Source organism: Perognathus longimembris, chromosome 28, assembly GCF_023159225.1.
Source record: "Perognathus longimembris pacificus isolate PPM17 chromosome 28, ASM2315922v1, whole genome shotgun sequence".
NCBI classification, from domain to species: domain Eukaryota; kingdom Metazoa; phylum Chordata; class Mammalia; order Rodentia; family Heteromyidae; genus Perognathus; species Perognathus longimembris.
In genome coordinates, this window is record NC_063188.1 from 10170827 (window position 1) to 10180783 (window position 9957).

At 37.9% G+C, this 9957-nt stretch overlaps 1 pseudogene across 1 annotated transcript; it reads left to right on the forward strand.

The window, feature by feature from the left end:
• Nucleotides 1–8903: 8903 nt before the first annotated feature.
• Nucleotides 8904–9416, forward strand: LOC125344116 (annotated as a pseudogene). Its single transcript, XR_007209409.1, has one exon. The product of XR_007209409.1 is annotated as a nudC domain-containing protein 2-like (transcript).
• Nucleotides 9417–9957: the final 541 nt, after the last annotated feature.

Sequence of the window (9957 nt, forward strand, 5' to 3'; positions counted from 1 at the left end):
CAAGAAAACTTTACAATAAAGTTATCCTTGTAATGTTTACAATGGATAGATTTTGTTTTATAGAAGTTAAATTTAATAAAATTCTTAAAAATAAAATAAATACTATTAAAATAAAGAATGCCAAAAGCCTAATTTCAGAATTCTCTTGGTTCCATGAATCAGAGACTCTCCACTCATACTGAAAAACATTAGAAATGCAACAAGAACTGGAAAGGGAGCTTGGTCAACTGTGAGTGCTCAAATATTGGAAACCTCTTACATACCCCTCCAAAGATACTTAGGTTATTGGGAATATGTGTAAGGGCATCCTAACTCACCACCACTAGAATACTTTGTAGTCTGTCTCTATGATATACCCTCTGATCCTCTCAGTCTGCAGCTAACGAGAAACACAGGGAGCACCAATGCCACCAGATAAAAGAATCAGACCAAAATAATACCATAAAGTCTCTGAAAAGAAACTATCATTGGAACCACGGACTACAAAATTAGATCAGGATCTGCATGCTAAACTAAGACAGGTCGGTTGCCTGCTGAAACAGAAAATATAGCTGTAAGAATGTCCTACCCTAATGGACAAAGTGTTCAAGACAAGATAAAGTTGAATCGTATCCTTCATAACAAGAATGAGAAAATCATAACTTGAATGAGAAAAATAATCATCAACTGATGCTAACAATAAAATAAATCTGATGTTGGAATTATCGGACAAAGATTACAAAGTAGTCATCATAAGGATGTTTCTGTAATCAATTATATATTCTGTTGAAATGATTGCGAACAAATAGAAAATAGTTTTAAAAAGTCACAAAAAGGACCAAATGGAAATTACAGAACTGAAAAATATAACTGAAATAAATGAGTTGATAAATGGGCCTAATTATAAATTGAGAATGACACAGGACAGAAATTTGAGGCCACCTATTCTGAATAGAGAGAAAATCAGTTGAAAAGAAACAGCATAATGGATATATGAGATAATAGCAAAATATTCCATCATCTGGACTCAGAGATAGGGCACAGGTCTCAAAGACCATTTGAATAAATAATGCAGGAAGAATTCTAATTTGGCAAAAGATATATACCTACAGAACCTGAATGTTCCATAAACAGGAGATGTTAATGAGAGTATAATGCCTGGCCTGATGAAAATAATAAATTTTCATTACTTTTCAAAATGAAAGAGGAGCGAAACTATTGTAAGCAACCTAGAAGAAATGATAGATTACCTGTAGATAAACACTAATTCTTCCAGTGAATTTTTCATTGGAAATATGGAGGTCAGAAATAAGTGACAAGGGCTGGGGATATAGCCTAGTGGCAAGAGTGCCTGCCTCGGATACACGAGGCCCTAGGTTCGATTCCCCAGTACCACATATACAGAAAACGGCCAGAAGCGACGCTGTGGCTCAAGTGGCAGAGTGCTAGCCTTGAGCGGGAAGAAGCCAGGGACAGTGCTTAGGCCCTGAGTCCAAGGCCCAGGACTGGCCAAAAAAAAAAAAAAAAAAAAAGAAATAAGTGACAAGTTTCCCAAGTACTGAAAGAGAATTGTCAGCTGCAAACTGTGTGTACAGAGAAACTTTCCTTTGGGAATGGTGAGAAAATGAATCCTTTTTATTACTCTTGAAAATTAAAGAAATTTATCACTTAGCAGGCTTTCCACTAAACATCAGTAAAGAGAAGTTCATCAGATAAAAAGGAAATGATATACAAATAAATTTTGGAACAGTAGGAGGAATAAAAGTGGAAACACTATCAAGTTCCTTAGCAAATTTATAAATAATACCTGATGATTAAAACAAAGGTGACAATACCATCTAATCTCAAGATAATATTTTCCCAAAAGGAAGGTGAAGGGAATTAAGTGAAAATAAGGTTCCTACATTTGAAATAGTAAAAAGTTGATAAGAGGCATTATATTTCCTAATTTAAAAATATATTACAAAGTTATAGTAATCCATACGGTGTGATAGTGACATAATAACAGAAACCTTGTCCAGCATGATGGAAGAGAGAAATAAAAAAATATTCAAAGATGCATGGTAAACCAAATTCCCACAATATCATGAAGACCAGACAATAGGCAATGGAGAAATTAGAACAGGTATCATCTTATGCCACATACACAATAGAAATTCAAGATGGTCAAAAGATCTAAATACAAGACATGAAGCCATAAACTTGGTAGAAGAGAACATAGAAAGAAATCTCCTTGCTATGGGCTTGGCAGATTATAAAAACAATACTAAACAAAAATGACTCCATAGAACAAAATGTTTCTCCAAAGCAAAGGTAGCACTTCAAGTGGAAGGGAAATTTATGTACTCAGAAAAGTATTTTCAAAACACACATCTGATGAAGTATTAAAACCCAAAATTTATAAAGAACCTGTAAAAGTCAATAGTAGTTAATCAACCAAATTTTTAAAAGTAGACAAAGGACCTGAACAGACATTTCTCCAAAGATGTTAATATGGCCAACATATATCTGAAAAAAAAGCTCAACAACACCAATCACCATGATAATGCCAATTACAACCATTATGGTATATCTCCTCATACTCACTAGAAAGACTATTGTCAAAATACATGACAGTGGGGGCTGGGGATATGGCCTAGTGGCAAGAGTGCTTGCCTTGTATACATGAGGCCCTGGGTTCGATTCCCCAGCACCACATATACAGAAAACAGCCAGAAGTGGCGCTGTGGCTCAAGTGGCAGAGTGCTAGCCTTGAGCAAGAAGAAGCCAGGGACAGTGCTCAGGCCCTGAGTCCGAGGCCCAGTACTGGCAAAAAAAAAAAAAAATACATGACAGTGAATGAGTGTTGGTGAAGATATAGAGTAAAAGGTAAACTATTGACAGGAATGTAGATTGTTGAAACCATTATGGAAAACACTATAGAGGTTACTAAACATCTAAGAAGCAGAACTAGCATAGGAGCCAACAACCCTTATGTGTGTTCTGTACCCAAAGAATGTGAAATTACCACCATATAAAGGTATCTGTTATACCATGTTTATTGAATCATTATTAACAGTAGCTGATATATACATATCATGTGCGTGTCTCTGTGTGTAACTGCATTGTAATATTATACTATCCTAAAATAGAAGAAGTCTTACATTTGTTACAATGTAGGTGGACATGAACAACATTGTATTCAGTGAAATGAGCCAGGCACTAGCAGAAAAGTATTGCACAATCTCACTTACCTAAGAATATTAAGCAAAATTAAAAAGTAAAAGATACTACACAGATAAACAGAGATAAGCAGAGATAAGCAGATGAAACAGGTGTAAATGAGGAGTTGAACAAGTGGAGATAGCTAATGTACAACCTAAGGAATATAGTTGACATAATTACACTGTGATACAGATAATTTTTTAAGTAGACTGTAGCTGCTCTTGGCACAAGAGAGAGCAACTATGTGCAATGCTAGATGTATTTATTTACTTCACTAGAGTAACAAAATATCTATTAATTGGTGGAGTATAAATGGGAAACAATCCTACAAACTAATAGGGCACATCAAGGCAGAATGGCTATGGACAATCTGAGCAATGCTGTTATGAAAGAGGATTTCACTGACATATACAAAAAAATCCCTTTTTTCTCAAGACTTTCACATAGTTATACTATCTTGTGGTTCCCCAAATAAACCTCCAGAGGTTGAGAAGAATTAAAATCATATAGTATGTTCTCTGACAAGAATAGAATCAAACTCTTAATTAATAGCACTATATATAGGCCAAACACATGGAGAATTTGAAAACATTCTTACAAATAATCCATTAGTCATACAAAAACATCTCAATATAAATAAAAATAATAGGTTGAGTGAAATGAAAAGAAAAATAATTTATATCAAAATACATGGTATACAAGCACAGTAATATGTATAAAGTATTTATGCTACTAAATATATTGTAAATAAGAACAAGTGTCAAATCAATAAAATTTCTACCTCAGGAAACTAGAAAATGAATAGCACACTAAAAGCAAAGTGAAAAAGGAAATAGTAACATTAGAAATTAATGAAATTAACAATAAAGAACCAATGCAGTTTTACTGAACGTTGACTTTGAACAAATCAATAAAACTGACAAATATCAAAATCATTAATAAACCTGTAGCAAATGGACTTTCTAGCACATTTCATGAGAGCAGTGATACCCTACAGTAAAAATACTATACAAGGAAGTAAAGAAGAAAGAAAAACTGGAAGGAAGGAAGGAAGGAAGGAAGGAAGGAAGGAAGGAAGGAAGGAAAGAAGGAAAGAAGGAAGGAAGGCAGGCAGGCAGGCCAGGCACAAGTGGCTCATGCCTGTAATCTTAGCTATTTAAGAGGCTAATAGCTGAGGATTGCAGTTCAAAGCCAGCCTAGGCAAGAAAAAACATGAGACTCTTATTTCCCATTGAGCACCAGAAACCTAGAAGGGATGCTGTGATGCAAAGTGGTAGAGCACTAGACTGGAGCAAAAGAAGCTCAGGAACAGTGTCTAGGCCCTGAGTTCAAGCCCCAGGACTGGCACAAAAAAAGGGTGGGGGTGTGGGGAAGGAAGGAAACAAGAAAGAAAGAACTAAATAACAAAATAACACTATTCTTTCTTGCTGATCACATTTGAAATCTGTGAAAATGTCAGGTGTAATTTAAAACTTAGATCCCCCTTCTGCTTGTAAATATCAATAATATTGACAGCAGTTGGTAATGCTTCCTACATAGAAGAGAGTGACTGCTAGACAGAGTAGAGAATACAGCTGGGCCTCATTTGGGGTAGATTAGAACCCCTGAAAAGATTATCCATTTTGAATAAATGAGAGCCAGGTAAGGAACAGTGCTGCAGCACAATTACTTGATAAATAATTCTCTGAGACCTTTTTGAGTTAAATGTAAGCTGCTACCACATACAGAGTCCAGATTGCACAAACAAAAGAGTCTGGGTAAACAGTGAATGTAGCAGGTCACAGTTAGGTTACCTGGGGCCAGTGTGATCTTGGAATTGTTTTTTGTTTTTCATGATAACAAAAATCCTCTGATATATCACTACAGCACAGCAACATTTTTCATTTTTATTTTTGCATTTTATGAAGGAATTGATGAGCACCTGCCTTGCTCTCATAGCTTTTCAAACAATGAAATGGCAAGAAGAGAACCCAATTTTAAAAGAGGTATAAGTCCTAAATAGATATTTCCCACTTGAAATTGTACTAATGGGAAACAGTGCTGGGGGGGGGGGCGGGATGCTCAGCATCATTGATTATCAGAGAAACAATTCAAATTTGCAGTGCAGTCAGTATCACCCCACATGTTCAGGTGCCTAGTATCAAAACGTTAAGCCACGGGGCTGGGGATATAGCCTAGCAGCAAGAGTGCCTGCCTCGGATACACGAGGCCCTAGGTTCGATTCCCCAGCACCACATATACAGAAAACGGCCAGAAGCGGCGCTGTGGCTCAAGTGGCAGAGTGCTAGCCTTGAGCAGGAAGAAGCCAGGGACAGTGCTCAGGCCCTGAGTCCAAGGCCCAGGACTGGCAAAAAAAAAAACAAAAAAAAACAAACAAAAAAAAAAACGTTAAGCCACATACCTGTGTCACACCCATAATCCTCCCTACATAGGGGAAGATGGAGATTCAGAGGCTCCTAGTTAGACACTAGCTCAGGCCCCCATATTAACCACTAAAAATCTAGGCCCTATGGTGTACATGCTTGTCATTCCTGCTATGGCAAAAGTATAAACAGAAGCATTGAGGTTGAATCAGACCCAGACATGAACTTGAGACCCTACTTGAAGCAAGCAAGAAGGTTAGTTCATGGTTCATGTGGTAGAATACTTACCCAGAAAGCATTAGAGTCTGAGTTCACAGCCCAGTACAGCAAAAATGATAAGAATATAGCAAGTGTTCCTTAAGCATATGAAAAAAAGGAATCGTTTTTCACACTATTGGTAAGAATGTAAATTAGTATTGCCATTATAGAAAAGAGCATGAAATTTCTCCAAAATTTAAAATAGAACTACCACATGACCTGGCAATCTCATGGCTCTGTGTGTGTGTGTGTGTGCGCGCGCGCGTGCGTGCGCGCGCGCGTGTGTGTTGTATAAATGAAATCTGTATGTAAAGATCTACCTGTACTCTCATGTTCGTCATAGATATTAAGTAAATGTTACTATCCACTGATTGATGGATAAGTAAACAAAGTATATGTGTGGAATATTATTCAGCCTCAAAGAAGGAAATCCTGCCATTTGTAACAAAAGAAAAGATATGTTAAGGTAATCATCCAGGCACAGGAAAAAATAATTCATTATCTTTTTTGGATGTAGAATGTAAAACAGTTGAACTCAAAGAATAGAATAGAGTTGTCAAGAGTTGTAGAATGGTATCAGTGAGAGGTTCTGAAGATAAATGGAAAAGCTTGGTGAGTAGAAAATATATTAAGAGAAAATAATACTTGAAAACTGTTAAGATACCAACTCTTAAATGTTCTCAATACAAAAAGTGGATGATAGAAATGCTAACCAGCATATCTAAGATCTATAACTTAACCAAACCTCCCTCTGTGTGTGTGGGGTGTGTGTGTGTGTGTGTGTGTGTGTGTGTGTGTGTGTGTGTGTGTGTGTGTGCAGGGACGGAGGGCTATACTTTTGCCTTGGAAAGTCACACTGGTTTGTCAGTTATAAGCTGCCTAGTATAATTCATAGACATTTGCAAATGTACAACAAAGATTCCCTTGTTCAGATCAATATTACAGTATGTTGTTTGAGAAGAAGAGTATTTCTTAGGAGTTAGATTCCATTTGAAGCTCTCTCTCCATAGGTGTTAAGGGTTAAGATAGAGCTCCACATCCTTCTGTCCAGTATGATATCTAGGTTGTAAGGAAACTGTCAATAAGGCTGCTAATTAGTGTGTGAATTGGTAACAGAGGTGTGTCTTGACTGAGCTTCTCAGTCTATAGTCATAGGAGTAGATAAACTATCAGGAAAACAGGACTAGAAAGAATAGGGAAGAGCGTGGGAAATGGAACCCTGGATAGCATCAGTATTCTAGAAGTATTTTTTTTATCTTTGTTTTCTGATACCCCATACATTTCCCTTTTTCCTCCCAGTGGTTCTTTGTTTCTTTCCGTGTTATTCACCCTTTAAGGATTTTCAAAAAATTATACTAAATGAAGTGAGCCAGACCCAAAGAAACATGGACTCTATGGTCTCCCTCATAGGGAATAATTAGCACAGGTTTAGGCTAGTCACAGAAGAGGATCACAAGAGCCTAATAGCTATGCCCTTATGAATGCATAAGATGATGCTAAGTGAAATGAACTCCATGTTATGGAAACAACTGTTATATCACTGTTGTAACTACTTTCAACATGCCATGTGAAACTGTAGCTTCTTTTCTTGATGATCCTTTTGTATCCCCTTCCTGTGGTTGTACCTGCACTATCACTGTATCTCATCTGAGTACCCTGGATACTGTATATACTGGTATTAGAACTAGGGAAGGAAAAGGGAATATCAAAATCAAGAGACAAAGGATAAAAAGACAAATGACTCCAAAAGCAATACTTGAAAAACCATTTGGTGTAAACCAACTGAACAACTCATGGGGGGAGAGGAAGAGGGAGAGGGGGGAGGGGGGAATGAGGGAAGAGGTAACAGATAGTACAAGAAATGTACCCAAGGCCTAACATATGAAACTATAACCTCTCTGTTCATCACTTTGACAATAAATAAGAACAAATGCAAAAAACAAAAAACAAACAAAACAACAACAACAAATTCTAGAAGTAGAAGTAGGGGGATAGGGACAATTGATGGAGCCAGATCAACCAGGAGTGACTGGAAATTATTTGAGGACCTTGAACATTAGGAGGTCATTAGAGCTGGGAGCACTTTTCTGTGAGCAGAGAGGCAGAGGGCCCAGGCTTGGGTTCTGGCTTTTGAAGGAATATGGATATTTTGTATGTAGGTGATTCATTCATGAAGCTTAGTAGTGAAGGAAACCTGGCAGTGTATGGAAGAACGAAACATTTAAACATTTTTGTACTTATACGTTGGAAGACACAGTAGGAAAATTGCGGGAGAAAGTATAGGACAGAGAAAAAGGAAGGAAACATCAATAGGAAAGGCAAGAAGAGACTAGAAAAAATGCTCAGTACAGGCAGGCATAAAACCCCAGAGTTTATTCCTAATGACCTGCATGTTTTTCTGAATATAGCAATCATAACCGAGCATATTTGGAGCTGAGTTTGGTGGTATATATCTGTAATCCCATTAGTCAGGAGGCCTAGGTAGGAAGATCATTCTTTCAAGGACACTCTAAGGTATCTAGTGAGATAATGCCTCATAAAAATCAAACAAAAATGTTCATGGGGGATTTGAGGTGCCATGGCCATTTCTTCACTACTGCACTTCCAGCAGCACTATGCAGTATTTGCTAACGTCTATTTCAGAGAAGCATACAAAAAGGTTATATTGGCGACAAGTCCTTCTGAGAGCCCATTTCTTGTGTTCTGTATTTGGGCACCATACTAGGTCTTCTAGAAAAACAAATACTTTCCTCTGAATATCATCTCTGTATCCAGGAATGATTAAATGTTTAAATTTCCATGGGCCTGAGGATTTGGCTTTTCTGAATCTCAGTGATTTTCTATGATTATTCAGGATTTCCAAGTTGTTCATTTCTTATTCCTTCTTACCTGAAGAAGCAGAGGTGAGCTGGGGTAAACTATAAGGGGTACATTTTCTGATTGGTCCATTTGTTTACTTAAACAAAAAACAAACCTAGGAAAGGACAAAGGGTGAACCAATGCAACAGTAATACAATTGGGAAATGAATGTGTGTGTGGGGTGGGGGGAGAAAGTGGGAGAAAATGAGGGTGTAACACTATTTAACAAGAAATGCACTCATGACACTCGGTGCGGCGCGGGGATCCCGGGCCGGCTCGGGCCTGTTTGAGGAGCGCAGCAGGGTGGTGCCGTGCGGGACGCCGTGGGGCCAGTGGTACCAGACGCTGGAGGAGGTGTTCATGGAGGTGCAGGTGCCGCCGGGCACGCGCGCGCAGGACGTGCAGTGCGGCCTGCACAGCCGGCACGTGGCGCTGGCCGTGGGCGGACACGACATCCTCAAGGGCAAGCTCTTCGATTCCACAATCGCGGAGGAAGGGACATGGACTTTGGAAGATAGAAAAATGGTCCGCCTTGTTCTTACAAAGACAGAGACGCAGCCAACGGTTGGACTTCCCCTCTGGAATCTGAGTACGCAGCCGATCCCTGAGTGCAAGACCAAATACAGAGAAAGCTTACGTTAGAGAGGTCCCAGAAAGAAAATCCTGGCTTTGACTTCAGTGGAGCTGACATCTCAGGAAACTACACAAAAGGAGGACCAGATTTCTCAAACCTTGAGAAGTAACTGCAATTCTTTAAAAAAAAACTTGGGGTTACATTGTGTGGATCATAGCAGATGTAGACAATTTAATATTAACTATGTGATGGAAGAAAATTTCAATAACTACAGTTAACAAATTGGAAGACTATTTAACTATGGTTCTAAAAATTGCATTAAGATATGACTTACATAGAAAACATGTACCATAGGAAATATTCTGTGGATATATGGTGACTTTTTTGGACTTGTTTTTGCTCAGCATGATGTTTTATATTCTGCCTTTTACTAATTTCATATTTAATTGTATTTTTACTACAAAAATATCAATCATATGAAATGAAGGGTGCCTTCAGGGAAAATTAATTTTTTCTTAAGTGTGATGCAAGAATAATGTTCAATAAACTTTTCTAAGTAGGAAAAAAAAAAGAAATGCACTCATTACCTTATTTCTGTAACTGTAATCCCTCTGACATCACGCTTACAATAAAATAAATTCCTAATTTATGTGAGGTATGCTGAGCATTCCAGTAGATTTATATTCGATCAGGACCAAATCTGGTTGTGTGGCTTGTGTT